Source organism: Vulpes vulpes, unplaced genomic scaffold, assembly GCF_048418805.1.
Source record: "Vulpes vulpes isolate BD-2025 unplaced genomic scaffold, VulVul3 Bu000000642, whole genome shotgun sequence".
NCBI classification, from domain to species: Eukaryota; Metazoa; Chordata; class Mammalia; order Carnivora; family Canidae; genus Vulpes; species Vulpes vulpes.
The window spans coordinates 1,611,741-1,632,565 of record NW_027325668.1 but is presented as its reverse complement, the minus strand read 5'-3'; the positions used below and the strand labels follow the sequence as shown (position 1 = coordinate 1,632,565).

The 20,825-nt window shown below is 37.0% G+C and overlaps 2 long non-coding RNA genes across 2 annotated transcripts in view; one reads left to right on the top strand and one right to left on the bottom strand.

Moving 5' to 3' along the window:
- Positions 1-200: 200 nt before the first annotated feature.
- The window catches only part of LOC140596428 (uncharacterized), a 72,237-nt gene continuing 51,612 nt past the window's right edge, over positions 201-20,825 (top strand). Inside the window, exon 1 of the long non-coding RNA XR_011998408.1 lies at positions 201-313. This is a non-coding gene — a long non-coding RNA (uncharacterized lncRNA). The remainder of the gene's footprint in view (positions 314-20,825) is intronic.
- LOC140596425 (uncharacterized) overlaps positions 9,236-20,825 on the bottom strand; it is a 102,876-nt gene continuing 91,286 nt past the window's right edge. Inside the window, exons 4-6 of the long non-coding RNA XR_011998405.1 lie at positions 13,770-14,142; positions 10,423-10,540; positions 9,236-9,442 (exon numbers count right to left, since the gene is read on the bottom strand). This is a non-coding gene — a long non-coding RNA (uncharacterized lncRNA). The remainder of the gene's footprint in view (positions 9,443-10,422; positions 10,541-13,769; positions 14,143-20,825) is intronic.

Sequence of the window (20,825 nt, the reverse complement as noted above, 5' to 3'; positions counted from 1 at the left end):
CCCGGACCGCCAGGAGCGTCTCGTGTGTGGACGAGACCCAGGACAGGCGGCGGCTCACGTCTAGGACACCGCCGAGGAGGGGCGCTGCGTGCAGCCAGCGTGCGTGACGTGCGTGCGTGACGTGCGCCTGTCGTCCCTGTACGCCGTGCGCGCTGACGTCACGCAGCGCGCCCTCCACGCCGTCACACACGTGGCGCTGCCCCTGTCGGGTGTGGGCCGGGTCCGTGCCAGCCGCTGTGCAGCGCTCAAGCTCGACGTCCTGCCCTGGATCCTGATTCCAGGACGTCAGAGGCCACAAAGGCCTTCACAGCAGGTACTGATTGGGCCCATGGGGGAGGGGACGGCGCACCACACCCTTCTCCTTCGTTTTCTTTTTTCCTTTTCATTTCTTCAGAGGGAAACTCAAACACCTTTTCTTTTCTTTTCTTCTCTTTTCTTTTCTTCTCTTCTCTTTTCTTTTCTTTTCTTTTTTCCACCTTTTCTTTTTTAAATGCACCAAGAGGTTTATCTGTGTGAACAGCTCATATGCATTTCTCATACGGGAAGAGGATGAAGCAGGTGCACATGTTCTTTGAACAGAGGTTAGAAGGTAGGAACTCCTGTGTGGGGTCCCATAAGCACCCCCAGCTACAGTAGTACCATGGGAATAATAAGTTGGATGTGGTGAAGACTGTGAGGAAAATAAAAAAATAAAAAACCACTTGAATTGAATGTGGCATAATCGGGCTTAATATCCTACCCAAAGTTGAGGTGGCACCAGTGTGGGGGTACATCCCACTCCCACGGGGTGAGTGAAACTGGCTCTGCACGGAGGCTGGCGAGGGACCACTACCACAGGCTCTGGCGGCGGCCGGTTCCTTCTTCTAATGCCTTTTTTGGTAACTTGGTTCTGCTGCCTACTGGCAGGCTTTCACGTGAGCTGCTGAAGGACGGTTTGTGCTTTGAACTGTGTCGCATCGTGCTACATTGGCCGAGCACTGCAGCATCTCCCTGACAGATTCAGCTGACGAACACGGGCAGGTTCTGTTAATTGACATTTAAGGACAGGAGTATGCAATTAGGGGCCTCCTTAACGCGGCTGTAGTTCACGTGTGTTGTCTGGGAACTATCCTGGTGTCTCAGGCACGATCCTCTGTCTTAATTCTAACATAAGCCGTAACTGCCTCTAACTCAAAGGAATGACTTTCATCCTGTGACCATGGATTGTGCGTCTCAACCTGGCACTGGTTGCCATTATAGGATGCACTTAAAGGAAAGACTGTAAATGAATGTGGACCCATCAGTGGTTGCTGATGGGGAGCAAGAGTAGTCACTGTGTAGCATACTGAAGACCACACTCCTAAAACAAATAACACACTGTAACTTTTAAAAGTGCCTTTGTCTGTGTTGCAAAAAAAATCCATATAGTCTGGAATATAGGGAATAATACCCATAGTGCCCTCATGACACAGCTAAGGGGCTATTCAAAACCAATCTCAGTCGAGGGTTCTTAAACCCAATAAAGTTAATATTGCCATGGAAAAGCCTCTAACTCTATGACACTGATTTGTTACTCTCTGGATGAAGAAACTTAATGTGAGCAGGTATAGATTCTGGATTCCCTCAAAGTATATCCAGAAACTACAAAACAAAACATAAACCCAAAAACCAAACCAGAGGTCCACAGTTTACTAAATTGGAGATCCAGACTTCACTGGAAATTCAAAATTTACTGAAAGAATTTCTACAACAAACAGATAAAAGAGTGCTAATTAAATTTTATGTCTTTACAACACAGGTACTGAATTAATTTTAACATCTGCTCACATACATCAATTGAAACATTTCATACCCTTTATCTGTACTGAAGCTCAAATTTCAGTTATCCTTGGGGATCCTACTAAATTTCAGTAAGGTATCCCTTTAAGGGAAGTTACAAAATGTAAATTGGGGGGGGGGAGTAGTATGCTTCACTGTAACTGTCAGAGCTATTACTTTGCTTAATTCCCCATTGTCAGAATACCCATTCACCTAAAATATCCCGGAGTGGCGTGGGCTCCAAGCCAAACAGTAATAAATTAAAATTAAGCTAAGTATTTGGCATTCACAATTAGATTTTTAAACTGGGCTCCGCATCAACCTTTCTACTCAATTTCTGACATTTTCTGGTTTGAGAAACAGAGGTTTCTGGTTCATTTGGTTGAGCAATGGCTTCAACAGTGTGCTTCTTTTTAATCCACACTGCCCATTCAGTGCCACTGACAAACTCAGAGTGGCAAGAGAGGAAGCCCCAAAACAGGCCATGAATGGAAGGTCTCACATGGATGAGGTGAAAAAGGATCAGGTCCGTCGTGCCTTTGGTTATTCTCCATCACCTCATTTCAACCATGGAGGATCTTACTCCTTTAGTTATAGCTACTGGTAGTCCAGATTTTGATGCGGCATCGATTTGGTGAGAATATTTGAGGTGGCAAGTAGGATGTGCTGTAGAGTGGAGGAAGAAGGAAGATGAGGATTCCCAGGAATACCATGCAAGTAAAGGATACTCAGTTTGAATTTATCTGTACAGAGAGTAATTCCTGAATCAGGACACTTAGGCTACTTTAAACTTTCTCTACCTAAAGGCAGAGTGTAGCTTTTCGCAAAGGTTGTGTTTGTGTTCAATTCTCCTCTCTGAGTAGCTTTTAGAGAAGGTTGTGTTTTTGTTCAGATGTCTGTGATCAACCTCTCTTTATTCAAAACCACTTGAGACTCAGTTTGATGAATTTAAAGTAAGGAAGATTTATTTAAAAAAAAGAAAATACAGTGCTAAAAAACTAGGTACAAAAGAAATCACTACCAGGTGTAAGATTGAGGTGAGTTGTCGACTTGAAATAAAACAGCACATTTTCATGCAACTGTTTATTGGTTATTTCAAGATTCTAAATTTAAGATAGTAAATGATCCTTCTTGGGTCACTGTTTTTTATTAAATAGGTAATACAGCAAATAAAGATCATTTTTAACAGCATGCTTTTAATTTTACAAATAATGATTCTCAAATAGATAATCTTATTAATTTTATTTTTCTATTCTTAATAGAACATATGGACATGATTTGCTTTTCAGTTACTCAGGAAGTGTTTATTGAGTCTCTACTATATTTCTATACCAGAAAAAAAAATAAAAAAGGTAACACGAGGCAGAAAAATACTGAGGAAAATAATAAAACACAAGCGATGGACTATGATCTATATTAAAATACTTTTAAACTATTTCTGTTTCCCCAGAGATGTTAGATATACACAAATAGTAGCTTGTGAACCTTTCTCAGAGCCATCATATTTAAATAAAATGAGTGACTTTTTATCTGTCATAAGTCTGACAGAGACACATACTATTGATTTCTTCTCTCTGTATCTCTAATGCCAACCTTGTCTGCTAAATGATGGGATCTGTAAAGATTTGATAAACTGGTGTTTAGTTAATGTGAGCCAATAAGGAAATAACTCTTATAAAATGGAAACACATAGAAACATTTCTATGTATTAAAAAAAGTAATTAAAAACAGTATATGTAGCTCTTTATTTTTTTATATTAATTTTTATTGGTGTTCAATTTACCGACATACAGAAAAACACCCAGTGCTCATCCCATCAAGTGTCCGCCTCAGTGCCCGTCACCCATTCCCCTCCACCCACCGCCCTCCTCCCCATCAACCAACCCTAATTCGTTTCCCAGAGTTGGGAGTCTATTTTCTGTCTCCCTTCCTGATATGTCCCAACATTTCTTTTCCCTTATTTTATATTCCCTTTCACTATTTTTTATATTCCCCAAATGAATGAGAACATACAATGTTTGTCCTTCTCCGATTGACTTATTTCACTCAGCATAATACCCTCCAGTTCCATCCACGTTGAAGCAAATGGTGGGTATTTGTCGTTTCTAATGGCTGAGGAATATTCCATTGTATTCATAAACCACATCTTCTTTATCCATCATCTTTCGATGGACAAAGAGGCTCCTTCCACAGTTTGGCTATTGTGGACATTGCTGCTAGAAACATTGGGGTGCAGGTGTCCCGGCGTTTCATTGCATCTGAATCTTTGGGGTAAATCAGTGCAATTGCTGGGTCGTAGGGCAGGTCTATTTTTAACTCTTTGAGGAACCTCCACACAGTTTTCCAGAGTGGCTGCACCAGTTCACATTCCTGCCAACAGTGTAAGAGGGTTCCCTTTTCTCCGCATCCTCTCCAACATTTGTGGTTTCCTGCCTTGTTAATTTTCCCCATTCTCACTGGTGTGAGGTGGTATCTCATTGTGGTTTTGATTTGTATTTCCCTGATGGCCAGTGATGCAGAGCATTTTCTCATGTGCATGTTGGCCATGTCCATGTCTTCCTCTGTGAGATTTCTCTTCATGTCTTTTGCCCATTTCATGATTGGGTTGTTTGTTTCTTTGGTGTTGAGTTTAATAAGTTCTTTATAGATTTTGGAAACTAGCCCTTTATCTGATACGTCATTTGCAAATATATTCTCCCATTCTGTAGGTTGTCTTTTAGTTTTGTTGACTGTATCTTTTGCTGTGCAAAAGCTTCTTATCTTGAAGAAGTCCCAATAGTTCATTTTTGCTTTTGTTTCTTTTGCCTTTGTGGATGTATCTTGCAAGAAGTTACTGTGGCCAAGTTCAAAAAGGGTGTTGCCTGTGTTCTCCTCTAGGATTTTGATGGACTCTTGTCTCACATTTAGATCTCTCATCCATTTTGAGTTTATCTTTGTGTATGGTGAAAGAGAGTGGTCTAGTTTCATTCTTCTGCATGCGGATGTCCAATTTTCCCAACACCGTTTATTGAAGAGACTGTCTTTCTTCCAATGGATATTCTTTCCTCCTTTATCGAATATTAGTTGACCATACATTTCAGGGTCCATTTCTGGGTTCTCTATTCTGTTCCATTGATCTATGTGTCTGTTTTTGTGCCAGTCCCACACTGTCTTGATGACCACAGCTTTGTAGTACAACCTGAAATCTGGCATTGTGATGCCCCCAGCTATGGTTTTCTTTTTTAAAATACCCCTGGCTATTAGGGGTCTTTTCTGATTCCACACAAATCTTAAAATAATTTGTTCTAACTCTCTGAAGAAAGTCCATGGTATTTTGATAGGGATTGCATTAAACGTGTAAATTGCCCTGGGTAACATTGACATTTTCACAATATTCTGCCAATCCATGAGCATGGAATATTTTTCCATCTCTTTGTGTCTTCCTCAATTACTTTCAGAAGTGTTCTATAGTTTTTAGGGTATAGATCCTTTACCTCTTTGGTTAGGTTTATTCCTAGGTATCTTATGCTGTTGGATGCAATTGTAAATGGGATTGACTCCTTAATTTCTCTTTCTTCAGTCTCATTGTTAGTGTATAGAAATGCCATTGATATCTGGGCATTGATTTTGTATTCTGCCACGCTACCAAATTGCTGTATGAGTTCTAGCAATCTTGGGGTGGAGACTTTTGGTTTTTTTATGTAGAGTATCATGTCATCGGCAAAGAGGGAGAGTTTGACTTCTTCTTTGCCAATTTGAATGCCTTTAATGTTTTTTGTTGTCTGATTGCTGAGGCGAGGACTTCCAGGATTATGTTGAATAGCAGTGGTGAGAGTGGGCATCCCTGTTTTGTTCCTGATCTTAGGGGAAAGGCTCCCAGTGCTTCCCCATTGAGAATGATATTTGCTGTGGGCTTTTCGTAGATGGCTTTTAAGATGTCGAGGAATGTTCCCTCTATCCCAACACTCTGAAGGGCGTTGATCAGGAATGGATGCTGTATTTTGTCAAATGCTTTCTCTGCATCTAATGAGAGGATCATATGGTTCTTGGTTTTTCTCTTGCTGATATGATGAATCACATTGATGGTTTTACGAGTGTTGAACCAGCCTTGTGTCCCGGGGATAAATCCTACTTGGTCATGGTGAATAATTTTCTTAATGTGTTGTTGGATCCTATTGGCTAGTATCTTGTTGAGAATTTTTGCATCCATGTTCATCAGGGATATTGGTCTGTAATTCTCCTTTTTGGTGGGGTCTTTGTCTGGTTTTGGAATTAAGGTGATGCTGGCCTCATAGAATGAATTTGGAAGTACTCCATCTCTTTCTATCTTTCCAAACAGCTTTAGTAGAATAGGTATGATTTCTTCTTTAAACATTTGATAGAATTCCCCTGGGAATCCATCTGGCACTGGACTCTTGTGTCTTGGGAGGTTTTTGATGACTGCTTCAATTTCCTCCCTGGTTATTGGCCTGTTCAGGTTTTCTTTTCTTCCTGTTCCAGTTTTGGTAGTTTGTGGCTTTCCAGGAATGCGTTCATTTCTTCTAGATTGCCTAATTTATTGGCGTTTATAAACAACTGTTTATAATATGTTTTCAAAATCGTTTGTATTTCCTTGGTGTTGGTAGTGATCTCTCTGTTCTCATTCATGATTTTATTAATTTGAGTCTTCTCTCTCTTCCTTTTAATAAGGCTGGCTAATGGTTTATCTATCTTATTAATTCTTTCAAAGAACCAACTCCTAGTTCTGTTGATCTGTTCCACAGTTCTTCTGGTCTCCATTTTGTTGAGTTCTGCTCGAATTGTAATTAACTCTCTTCTTCTGCTGGGTGTAGGATCTATTTGCTGCTTTTTCTCTAGCTCCTTCATGTGTAAGGTGAGCTTTTGTATTTGAGTCCTGTCCAGCTTTTGAATGGATGCTTGTATTGCGATGTCTTTCCCCCTCAGGCCTGCTTTTGCTGCATCCCAAAGATTTTGAATGGTTGTATCTTCATTCTCATTAGTTTCCATGAATCTTTTTAATTCTTCCTTAATTTCCTGGCTGACCTTTTCATCTTTTAGCAGGATGGTCCTTAACCTCCACGTGTTTGAGGTCCTTCCAAACTTCTTGTTGTGATTTAGTTCTAATTTCAAGGCATTATGGTCTGAGAATATGCAGGGGACAATCCCAATGTTTTGGTATCAGTTCAGACCCGATTTGTGACCCAGTGTGTGGTCTATTCTGGAGAAAGTTCCATGTGCACTTGAGAAGAATGTGTATTCAGTTGAGTTTGGATGTAAAGTTCTGTAGATATCTGTGAAATCCATCTGGTCCAGTGTATCATTTAAAGCTCCCGTTTTTTTGGAGATGTTGTGCTTAGAAGACCTATGGAGGGTAGAAAGAGCTAGATTGAAGTCACCAAGTATAAGTGTATTATTATCTAAGTATTTCTTCACTTTGGTTATTAATTGGTTTAAATATTTGGCAGCTCCCACATTTGGGGCATATATATTGAGGATTGTTAAGTCCTCTTGTTGGATAGATCCTTTAAGTATGATAGATTGTCACTCTTCATCTCTCACTGTAGTCTTCGGGGTAAATTTTAGTTTATCTGATATGAGGATGGCTACCCCTGCTTTCTTTTCAGGACCATTTGAATGGTAAAAAGTTCTCCAACCTTTTATTTTCAGGTTGCAGGTGTCCTTCTGTCTAAAATGAGTCTCTTGTAGACAGCAAATAGATGGGTCCTGCTTTTTTATCCAGTCTGAAACCTTGCACCTTTTGATGGGGTCATTAAGCTGTTCACGTTCAGAGTTACTATTGACAGATATGAGTTTAGTGTCATCATGATATCTATTCAGCCCTTGTTTTTGTGAATTGTTCCACTGAATTTCTTCTTAAAGGGGTATTTTCAGAGTCCCCCTTAATATCTCTTGCAGAACTGGTTTGGAGGTCACATATTCTTTCAGTTCCTCCCTGTCTTGGAATCTCTTTATCTCTCCTTCCATTTTGAATGAAAGCCTTGCTGGATAAAGTATTCTTGGTTGCATGTTCTTCTCATTTAGGACCCTGAATATATCCTGCCAGCTCTTTCTGGCCTGCCAGGTCTCTGTGGAGAGGTCTGCTTTTACCCTAATACTCCTCCCCATAAAGGCCAGGGATTTCTTGTCTCTTGCTGCTTTTAGGATCTTCTCTTTATCTTTGGAATTTGCAAGCTTCACTTTAAATGTCGAGGTGTTGAACGGTTTTTGTTGATTTTAGGGGGAGATCTCTCTATTTCCTTGATCTGAATGCCTGTTTCCCTTCCCAGATTCGGAAAGTTTTCAGCTAGGGTTTGTTCAAAACATATCCTGGCCCTCTGTCCCTTTCTGCGCCCTCAGGAACCCCAATTAAACGTAGGTTTTTCTTCCTCAGGCTGTCGTTTATTTCCCTTAATCTGTCTTCATGGTCTTTTTATTGCCTGTCTCTTTTTTCCTCAGTTTCCCTCTTTGCCATCAACTTGTCTTCTATGTCACTCACTCGTTCTTCCACCTCGTTAAGCCTCGTCATTAGGACTTCTAGCCTGGATTGCATCTCATTTAATTGATTTTTAATTTCTGCCTGATTGGATCTAAATTCTGCAGTCATGAGGTCTCTTCAGTCCTTTATGCTTTTTTTAGAGCCACCAGTAGCTGTATAATAGTGCTTCTGAATTTGCCTTCTGACATTGAATTGTAATCCAGATTTTGTCACTCTGTGGGAGAGAGGACTGTTTCTGATTCTTTCTTTTGAGGTGAGGTTTTCCTTCTAGTCATTTTGTTTAGTGCAGAGTGGCCAAAAACAAGTTGTATTTGGAAAAGGAGAAAAAGAGAGAGAGAGAAGGAAAGAAAAGAGAAAAAGAAAAAAGAGAAAGAAGAAAAAACAGGAAAAAAGAGAAGAAGAAGAGAAAGAAAAAGAAAGGCAAAAAAAAGGGGGTGGGGGAAGCAATCAGAAATCAAAAAGAAAGAAAAAAAACCACAAAACAAAACAAAACAAAAAAACAAGAACCACGTGGGAGTATCTTCTGATTCTGTATACTTTAAGTCCCTTGACTTCCCCTGGAACTGGTCGGTCTTGCTGGTCTTCTGGGGGAGGGGCCTGTTGTGCTGATTTTCAGGTGTTAGCACTTTGGTGAGCTGCTCTGCCCCTGCCTGGTGCAGGGCTCAGTGGGGGGTGTTCATCCCGTGAGGCCCCAGGAGGAACAACCGCAGTGGCGGGGCCAGCTCTGCAGCCCTAGAGTCAGCTCTTGCAGTAGCTCCGGGGCTCTCTGTCTGCAGGGCCTTGAGGCTCCGGGGCGGGGCCGCTGATCTGCTCAGCTCGGGGCAGGAGCATCCTAGCTGTCCTGGGCCCTCCCAGCCTCTCCCTGTCCCCTGGGCGCAGGTGCCTGTTAGTGTCCCCGGGTGCCTGAGGACATCTCCGCTCTCCTGGGGTCCTGCTCCAGCTCGCTGCAAGACTTTCCCCCCGGGTGCATCTCCTGCTTCTCCGGGACGGGGCTCTCCTGTCCTGGGGACACTCGCCCCGGCCTCAGCCCGGCTCCTTGCGGGGCCCCTCCCCCTTGGAGGCCTTTTGTTTCTTTATTTCTTTTTCCCCGTCTTCCTACCTTGATAGAAGTGTGAACTCTTCTCACTGTAGCATTCCAGCTGGTCTCTCTTTAACTCTCAGGCCGAATTCCTAGATTTTCAGGATGATTTGAAGGTTATCTAGGTAATTTGGTGGGGACAGGTGACCTGGGGACCCTCCTCTCCTGCCAACTTGCCCCTCCTCCCAAGATCCCTTTAACATAACGTAAGAGTCTTCATAGAGTATGCCATATACTCAACAACTGATATTCTCAAATCACTGGTGTTTATAAAAGGACATCATAGAATTCACTTTAGGTAAAATCCACAACAGAAAATTTATGTCTCAAGGAAAAAAATTATCTTGTGGCAATTTCTTTTAAGCAGCCTAGAAATCCTGCTCCAAAGAAATCATGACTACATGTTCTTACTACTAATTTTATTTGAGTTATGGGTATAATATAATAATTGTATTACATATATTGTATGCATTATATATAATATACATACATTTTAATTGTATAATTATTAATTCTAATTATATATAATTATGGGTTATAATTAAGATCAAATTAAATTTTTCATTAGGAAATTATTGTTTAAATGCGTAATTGCATTTTTATTTTTATTTTTATTTTTTTTTCATAATTGCATTTTTAATGTTGATTTATAGAAACTCTGGGTATCTCCTCTCTACATTTAATATTGAAATATTTTACATCGATGGTAGGTTTAGCATTAAATGGAAATGAAGCTAAGCAGCTGTTGCTAAGATTAGCAGTCACCAGTTCCTAATGTTTTTGTAGCTATAGATGCTTCTATGTGTATGCTGATATATATTCATACATATTATGTCATACAATTTCAGAGGTTATTTTGGGGGGGTGCAGAACACATTAGTTAAAATGAATCCAAACACATGGATACTTCTTTTTGATACTTTACTTTTTAATAAAATTGACAATCATTGAAGATATATGACATGTAAACCACAGTATTTTCTATTAAAAATACCAATATGAATAAAATATGGTCCCTGAGCTCTAGGGCATCAAAATTAGGGGAATAATCAATGTATGTAACTAACCATACCTCATAGTTATTAGGCCAGTGACAGTGATGGTGGCAAAAATAATTAGTTCTTTCTTTGACATTTGGAATGGCTATCCACGAAAAGGCAGGTCATGAAAATGAGTATCATTCCACTCACCTGAAATAGAAGAGAAATGTGAAAGACCATGAGTCAAGCAGATACAAATAAATAGGGACTCTGCTTTATTTATGTTTGCATCATTATGGAGTAATACAGTTTGGGGCATAAAGCCAATATTTTAAAAAGTACAACATATTAAGGTTATAGGCTCACTAAGACAGAAATAGAAGAAAAAGTTGGCAGAATGAATGTTGAAATGACATAGGACTTAAGAAATAAATTAGGGAAAGGTTTTTATTGTCAGTAAACTCTATTAAAATATACAGAGTCTTTCCAGTAGGCAATATGAAGTTCTGGAAAGTATTAAACTGTGATTTGCTATGTTTTAATCTATGAAATATTTAGGTAAAGAAAGTGACAACATGACTTGCATATTACAAAACCAAGGACATGATGTGTAAAGGAGGCTGTTAGTACTTCCAGTATGAGATTAGGACAGAATAGATGAGAGGAAGGTGGAGAAAGTAGGGTCAAAACATATTTTGAGAGAAAATCAACAGTAGATTTTTGTCCAAAGCATTGAGTTCATTTATTTAACAAACATTTTATCAATCTTTATAATATGCAGGAAAATGCAATCCACAGTGGATATATGACTCAACCACTATCCTTAAGGAGCTAAAAATTGATTACAAATTTATGAGGCAGAAATATCAAATTATATTCTAAAGTGACTTCAGTCAGCTATATTCTAATCTAGGTGTTTCCATTTTGAGGTCTTTTAGAATGCAGATTTTTCTTTCTATTATATTTCCTTTATGAACCTGATCTTTAAATTGTATCTGTATTCCTTCAAAAATGTGGAAGCATAATAATAAATACTGCCTTATCCTTTTAGCATATAAAGTAACATATAGTAAAATGCCATGCACATCCACAAAGTAATGGAAAATACATAATCAGTCCAATTGTGCAAGGGAAGCAAATCAGGTAATGATTTTTGAGAGTTTTTCTTCTTTATGCACATTTTAGTGAATGCTCTTGTTATTTTTAAACACCATGTAGGAATGTTACCACTTACATGCAAGAGGTTAGAACATTTGAAAAATGTTTGTGAGTATGTATATATATATGTGTGTGTGTATATATATATATATACATGTGGTTCATATATGTATATAATTTCTTGTGTAGAACATGTCCTTTTACACATTCAACCAAAATATAAGATGCTACTTTTCTTTCCTCAGCAACACTTTAGTAAATTCAAGTAAATGTGAATTTACATATATGAAAACTATAGAATTTCTAGTTTTTTTATAATCTATAGTCAGATACTTATGTAAACCACAGCTTTGTATAATGAATAATATACTGGAACTTCTACCATTTGAACAAATGATTATTATTTCTTGGTTCTAGTATAGGCTCCTTATAAATCTTTCTAAGGACCTGTTGCTTGATGGGTGAGGAAAATACATTAAAATCTGATTTTATGGAAATTTGATTTTTATATTTCTGTTGTATTTCAATTATATATATATATATATATATATATATATATATATATATATATATATAAAACATCAAAATAGTGAACTTCTTTATATTCTCTTCTACACAAAACTGTCAGTAATTTTTGTCTTTCTTTCTAAGGTTTTGCATTATAATGATTCTATAAATCTTTCTTAACTCCTGCAAGGATGGCTGATCTTTAGAATGCATTGAAAATGAACTTGTGGGACAGGTAATTCCTATGTGGCAAACCTATTTGCACACTGCCATCAGCATGCAATGACAAGATATAAAAACTGTCAGAGCAATTCATGTGAAGAACATCACACCAAATAACATCATAGAGGACCTGTGTAACCAATAACACATTTTTCCTGATCTCTTTAATGCTACACATATAATAAATTATTCACCTGATTGTATACTATAAAATATATATTTTATTCAATGTGTTTCTGTAAACAACACACACACACACACACACACACACACACACAGACCACAAAGTTTCCAATGCATTAAGTTCTAGTTAGAAGAAATATGAGACACAGGCAGAGCCATAGACTCCCTGATACAGGCAAATCTTTTTAACCCATGGCACCACTGTAGTAGTTGTAGCCAGCAATTCCACAGACACTTAAATCTAAATTAGTTAATGGTCCTTGTCAGCATCCTGCAGTTCTAAGGATGCCACAAAGTATTTTCTTTCTTCCAGTCACAGAGAGCCTTGACTGGAATGAAGGATATTGAGGAAGTAGGGCATGTGTCATCAATGAAATATATTGGATCTCTAATGTACATCTCCTAGAAACCATTATTAATCCCAAGTTCCTCAGCCTGAAAATCTAGTAGCTGCCAAAAGGAAATAGTGGTAGTGGCCATTAGAGTAACCCAGGCTTAAAAGTAAATGTCTTCCAGGCATGGACAATTGATAGCTGTAGCTCAAACTGAAAGGTCTACTTACTATAGGCCTATTTTGAAACAAAACTAAATTTCAAAAAATGCAATGATTTTATTACATTGCAGAGTCTAGTTACATGTGTTGATCTATTGAAAAGGAAATATTTATCTGCTGTCTAATCCTGAGGAAGTTACCAAACATTTTTGGCCCCAGTTTCCTCTTCTCTAAAATGAGGATTTAATGCATTACCTATAAATTGTTATGAGTAAATATTTTATGTATTTTTAAAGCCCATGGTGCCTGGCACATAATGGGTATACAGAAGTGCATGGCAAATGGAGTAAAGATAGAGTTGGAAAAGCTGACCAGAAAATTCAGTCCAAGTATCTGTTTAACTTCTGCCATGAGGCAGATGTAGCCCTCTCATTTAAGGCTCAAGATTCTTAGACAAATTGCTTAATCTTGGTAAACCTCATCTATTAAATGGAAATACTACTTGTCTCATAGTGATAACCCTGAGAATTAAAGGTGCAAGTACCTGTTATGTAGTAGATTGAACAAAATGGATATTCAGCATGGAAGAGGTAATATTATTTTAGCTTCTATTGTTACTAATTAGTGCTGGGCTTATCTCTAGGTTTTTTTTTCCCTTGTCATCCTTGTGACCTATGTTGAACCTGATGCAAGCTTCCATCAACACTTTAATAATAGCAAAAGCCTTCCCAAGCAGTGCTTATGCAGCACAGGCCTTATGGAAAGGAAACTGTTAAAAAGAAAAAACCTCAGGATACATTTCAAGAGGCATGTCTGAAAGTATAACACAGAAAGCTACTTAGAATCAATGACTTTTGAAAAGTGGAGAAGACTTACTCTGGTTGAATTCAACTTAGAAGTTGTTCTTTTTCTATCAAAAGCAGGAGCCAAAGATTTATAGAATGAGTAAGATGCAGGTCCATACAGCACAGAGATATGGTTAATGATGTCTCTACAGTTGAGCTTGAAGAGTAAGCAGTTACAAACCGAGGGAATGAAGTTAGTATCCAAGCACCACCATAAGAAAATGACCATCTTGATTCAGATTAATTTGCTGAGAAGAGGGATCCCTGGGTGGCGCAGCGGTTTGGCGCCTGCCTTTGGCCCAGGGCGCGATCCTGGAGACCCGGGATCGAATCCCACGTCGGGCTCCCGGTGCATGGAGCCTGCTTCTCCCTCTGCCTGTGTGTCTGCGTCTCTCTCTCTCTCTCTGTGATTATCATAAATAAATAAAAAAATTAAAAAAAAATTTAAAATTTGCTGAGAAGAAAGCGATCAGTTGACAACAGAAAACATTGGTGAAAAATAACATATTCTATACAGGATTAGGTAAAAACATTGATCTTAATCACATATAGCCAAAGAGTACCAATTTCTTTATTTAAAGAACTGCATGCGAACACGATAGCTATGCTGAATATTATGTGGCATTATTTGAGTGACAGTGTGTATACCATGTACATATATATCATGTGCATGTGAATTGCGCAAAACTAATATAGAGAATATAGAGGCAAGCAAAGAATATGTTTGAAGGGTTAATGAGGAAAATAAAAAAATTAAAAAATTGAAGGATCATGTCAAGGACATCACGGATAAAGGACAAATGGAAGAAAATATGACAATTACAGGAGAGTTAACTAAATTTCCTGTTGCCCCTTCAGTGGACTACAAGATAGAAGCTTGAAAATAAGCATAATTAAAAATCTACATGAATATAAGTGAGACCACAGATCCACAAACAGCCACGATAGCATTGTTGAGATAATCTTAGGTTACCAATAAATGGAAAGCCGCATAATTTCAAATACCATAGTGTAAAAATCCAAGAATCTTATTGTAGTAAAGAAAAGGGAGAGCTCTAGAATACATTGAAACTGAATTCAAAACAGGACAATCCATTCTAGTTGTTTTATTTTTTTTTTACCTTGAGCATTTTAACCCTATAATCCTTATCAATTTGTTTAAGAAATTATATATTCAATGTGTGTCAAGATACATGATGAAGATGTAAAAGCCACATTTCCTATTTTTAGGGAAATCTAGTGAGGTAAGGGAATAGTGAGCAGATACTTTAGTATACTAAAGTATTATAAATGCTAGAGGGGGCTTTAATCAAGGCATAGGTTTAAGGGATTAAATGTGGTTAGGTATTTAGGTTAAGTAGATGGGGTTAAATGTGGTTAGGTATTTAGGTTAAGTAAAATCTTAGCTAGACTAAGAAAGCTGAAATTAACTAGGTGCCAAATGTCAGAAGATTATTGTTTGAAGATGAAGCCATCTGTTTAAAAGGTATAGAAGTATATGTAGAAGATGGCACTTTAAAAATTCCAAATATGTCCATATGAATAGAATGCAAGGATGGATGAGTTGAAACAGAGCAAAAGCATGTCATGATAGGTAATTTGGAATTAATATCAAATCTGTAGGAAGCCACTGATGGATTATGAACAAGGAGTGAGTTTTAGAAAATCTGTTGGATGATGTAGTAAATGTGTTTGATGCTGTGCCCAGATAGCTTTTTCTAAGCAGTTGAACCTATTCCTTCTCAGAACTGTTGCTGCTGCTGTGTTAGCTGTCCATGGCTCAGAGTTGCTCCTTTTTAAAAAGTGTCCTCAACCATGGTGACCTGACATACACAGAATGTTATGCTCCCCCTGCCCAAAGGAGCTCCATAGGCAAAACGACTAACAAAGAGATATACAAGGTTGTACAATGGGAGCACTAGCCCTGTGGAGTAGTTCATTCTCCAGCACAACTTGAGGATGGAAGGTGGGCTTAAGCAGAGACCACATCTTGGTTTAGCTCTTCTTTCCTGCTTTATTTAGAATCCGTCATTTCTCTTCTCTGGATAGCATCCCCTCAGTGAGCTGTTTGCACATGAATTTCCAAGAAAGAATTAGCTTTTAGAGAAACCAACCCAAATAAGTCATTTTATGTATAAGATGAGCCAGAATAGAAAACAAAACAAAAAATTACAGAAAAGAGTTAATTCTAAAATCCAAGTATGTATGGAGTTCTTATAAAGGTGAGAAATAATGAGGACCAGAATAAAGGAATAGAACTTAAAGTAGAATAGATAGGTATAATTGCCAAGATTGTTGAAGACTGAATTGACAGGACTAAGAGATATGGGCTAAGGAAGAAAAAAATATATAGAATAGGTGTCTGCATTGGGGGCAGGAAATGAGATCAAGGATGAAATAGAAAAAAATAGAAATAGAAAAATATAAAATCAAACAAGAAGTTCCTGTACTAACATAATTATGGGCTATGAAGTATATGATTAACGCTGCTTTCAATTTTCATACCATTGAAGTTGGAAAAAGAGTGTAAGAGATCAAAGCAAATGGAGGAAATTTGATAGAGGAAGAGGTTATACATTAAGTTTTGGATGCATTCAGTAGAATGTTGAAAATTCTAGACTGGACTTGAGAAAACTGACAGCAATATATTCATCTACAATGAGAAGGTACTTACCCACACTTGGTTAACTCAAAAAAAAAAAAATTATTCTACTCTATATGCAAAAACACTAGGCTCTGCCCCTAACACATATACCCAATAAATTTCAATTTCCCCTTTTCATTCCAATGCCCTATTCCTGTGATTGAATCTGACTGTATATTGACAAATAGAAAATTCTGTTACCAGTTTGCACAATTTGCCTTATTCCCTAGTATCAGTGTTCTTGAACTTGCTGTTTGCTACTGCTCAACTTTTCCTTTTGGGTCAGGTATCTACTTCTAAACTAAGGACTCTATTAGCCTCAGGCCTTTGGTTTTACTATTACCTGATCCTTTCAGCCAATTCACTACAGGTTTTCTTTGTATCCTATCAATGATCAATAAACAATTTGCCTTAACTGCCAAATATAATCACTTTGTCAATCAGTGTATCCTATGTTAAGCTTACAATCCTAAATTCTTTGTGTGAGTGGGGTTAGGTGGGAGGAAAACTTGCCATTCTCCATGAAATTCCCTAGGCTGTAGTCACTAGAATTTTATAGTTAGCAGAGATACAAGGTAAAATATAATAGATATTTAAATTGTTTTTAGTCCCTTAATATAAAGAAGAGGAAACCAGGGCCTGATGAATAAATGGTATATATAAAGTACACATGTTAACTCAAAAAAAAGTAGACTTATTATTATATTTGGATTGCTATAGCTTCCTGTTTGGCTATTTGGATGTCATATAAATGAATCATGGCCACAACTTCATATAGGGAAGATCCAATTCCAATAGCAGCATTACAGGCCAAAAAAGCTCGTGGACTGTACAGAAACAGTAAGTTGAAGAAAGATATCAAACACATGAGCCAGAAAGAGACTTCGCAATGAGCACATGGTAGCCAAGTCTAGTTTAAGAGGTCCTGGGAAACCAGAACATGATACCATGATGTTTCTTTTAATCTAGAACAGATGTTATGCATATCTCTCTCAAGTCAGATCATTAAAGGCAGATATGGAAACTAGAACCTGAGTGGACCGAGAAGAGATTGAGATTGTGATGCTGACTCATAGTCTATCCTTCTGCTTATAAGTATGCTTATAAAGCCTTGCACATCCTCCATGTATACACACACACACTACACAGGACTCATCTGGAAGAGATAGCTATCTAACAAAATTTGCTGTGTCCATGTAATTTATATCTTTCACAGTATTTTAAAAGGGTTAAACAAAATTTTTGTATTATTTTTTTGCCTATGACTAATGCTAAGAAATAGATTTATGTCATTACACAACATGAGTGTGCAGACTTTCACATACAAATAAAACTGAAATAAAAATTATATTACTTATCCTATTTCTATTTTATTTTCCATTCTTTCTTTTTTCTCCTTTTTCAATATTCCTCTTCTTTTTCTTCACCTTCTTTCTCCCTTTATTTTCACCATTTGTTCTTTCTTTTATTCTTTTATTAATTTTTTTCTCTTTCAACTGAACAAACTAAATTAATTTCATGAGAAATAAAATTATTTCATGACCCTCATGAAAAAAACACTGTTCTGGGGACCTGACTAGATATAAAGTAGCATTTTTTTACTCAATAAGCAAGTAAATTGAGAAAAATATGGAATTGCTAGGAATAAAAAGGGGATTTATTAAAGTAGTTTTGGGATAAAGACCTAGTTCCCACTTTGTTGGGGGAATATGATAGCTGAAGCTAGAGTAGAGATTTGTACAGACAAGAAGATTTACAATAAAAAGAGAATAATTGAAAACATAAAATTGATATATTTTCATTTCACCCTTAATTAATGCTCCTTTTCACTCTTCCACTATTAAGGCTAAATCATAAATTTTATCACCCCTAGCTGAAGGACATAGGATTGTGATGTCCTTAATAAGATAATAGACTTGAAAAATCTATCTTTAAACCAAGAAAATTGTCTTTTAATTTACTTCATGCTTCATTAGTAAATCTTGAAACAGAGTTGTGGAAATAAGTCATAAACTCTTTACTATAAAGAAGATAATGTGTCTGAGATTCAGGATTAGCCATGGACCTTGAGTGGTAAGGAAGAAAGATGTCAGATAACACCTAATTTTCTTATATGTATGATTTATGGTCTAAGAAAAATGTCCAGATCTTTCCTTTATGTGTCTTGGTACTCAGAAAGGAGGTTTCTATTGTTAGTGGTTCTACACACCATGCAGTGAAATTAAGAAAGTATAGTTAACATAGCAGAGATAAGAAGGTGATGAAGTTTTTATAAGAAAGCATTAAGGATGGAGTAGCATAATCCTTAAATTGTATGTATTTTAGGTAATTCAGAACTAAGTTTAGGTCCAGAAAGCCTACTATTTAAATTTTTATGAGCGTGGATATCCAGAACCAACAGCATGGATGAAGAACATTATAATGTTCCTATTAGAATTGAAGAAAGTCTGTGTCTTCAAAGGAGCAGCCAATAAACTCTACCAAGCTCAGGGAGATCAATTAACAGCAGTCCCACAAACCAACTGTGAATGCCAAATAATGTCCTGAGAAGACCACTCACCTCTCAAAGACAATCAAACCTATAACCAAGAACCAGGATAAAGCTTTAGAGTTCCCCTGTCTCTTACATTTAAAGATCATAAAAATCCTTTCTACATTCCCTTAGAGAAGAGCAGAAATAATTAAATTCTGAAGATTAAAGATTATGCAAGCTACAATTTCAGTTTATTAGAGGTGACAAAATTATATATTGGTCAGGACTAAATTCTTCCTGAACCCAAACATAAGGTTCATAAATTTCTGGTCAATTTAATCAAGACAAAAGACCAGCAATTTCTCTATACATACAAGTTGTAGTATAATTCATTTTGAGACTTCACACATATCGGAGAGTTAACTTTTGTGATCATGTATAATACTCAAGCCCATATACTGAAATAAAGTTAATATTCCAGAGAAAGCATTTAAATCTATTGTCATTTTCAATTAATCCTTTTGTTAATAAAGCATAATACCACAGATGTATACATTCTCCATTTAGTATGTTTTTCTCCCAAATAAAAGGGATTACCTTCAAGACTGCTCAAATGGCTAATCCACTTATGCTGGGTTTTGCTGCTAATCTCTTGCTTAATTTTTTGCATGTTCTATAAAGAATGCTACTACGTAGAATTATACTGATGGGAAAGGATTCTTAGGTCATAGAGTGATTTCCTTTGCCTTCAGTCAAAACTGAAAACATATTCTAAAACATAGTTATTTGTCAATACTAATATGTATCTCAAGATTTACAATATTAATTATGCCACTGACTAAGCTGAATTTAAATGTAAGAATATTTGGAAAATGAGACCACCTCTTTATCAATAGTCCCTTTATACCTTTCCACATTTTTTACCAATTCATTGAAATAAGAAATTTTTAATTTATTATTAAACTTTTAGTATTTTTCTGTTTTTTTAACATGACATTTTAGCCAAAATATGAACTACAAGTACACATTTTATTCTTCATATTGAGTCATATGGGATAAATTCATGACTTGTAACACTGATCTAGAATAAAAAGCTTGTATGTCCACATGTGCAGACACACCCCTGAGAATCCAGAGACAGATTTCAAAAGTTCACATCTAAATGAGTTGTGAGATCAGGATTGTATTATTAGATCATGTGGCAAAGAGAGGTAGTACTGAGGAGGTCACCATTTGAGTAGTGAATAGATGTTCACGAAGGAACAAACAGCAGATATTTGTGGCATTCTAGGCCAGAGAAAAATCAAATGGCAAAGTTCTGAAATGGGAGTGTAACTTTTGTGTTTGAAGACTGGCAGAGATGTTATGTTGTTGGTTTGGAATGATGATTAGATGAGTGAGAGCAGAAGTAACTAACTAATAACCATATTGTACCATCCTTGGCTTTTACTCTGAGTGAGATGAAAACACTGGAGGATTTTGAACAAAGTAACTTATATTTTATCATGATCAATGTGACTATTTTATTAAGAAAAGATGGAAGTTCAGAAGGCAGGATACCAGTGGATGCCATTGCAGTTCCCAAATCATTGAAGAGTCTTGGAAAGTTAGAGTGTTCATTCTATATTTTCCTGATTTTCCTTTTTAAATTGTTTTAAACTTATGATGTATTTATTTATTAAATTACATTTTTAAATGATCATATGTATTTCGTCATGCACATACTTCTGAGTTGAATGAACATGGTCACTGACCTCAGTGATGTTGGAGATTAGAAGAAATACTTTAACAAATATATTCATATTACATAATAATTGAGAAATTATATGTCCAGAAGATCCTCTTTGCTCAAATAACTTGAATTAAAATGAGCAGGGGGCTGTCAAGATAATGATAGAGGCAAAAAAAGATAAAGAATGTCAAAAGACTGTGAAGACACAGAGAGGGAAAAAGATCATGGTATATTCCAG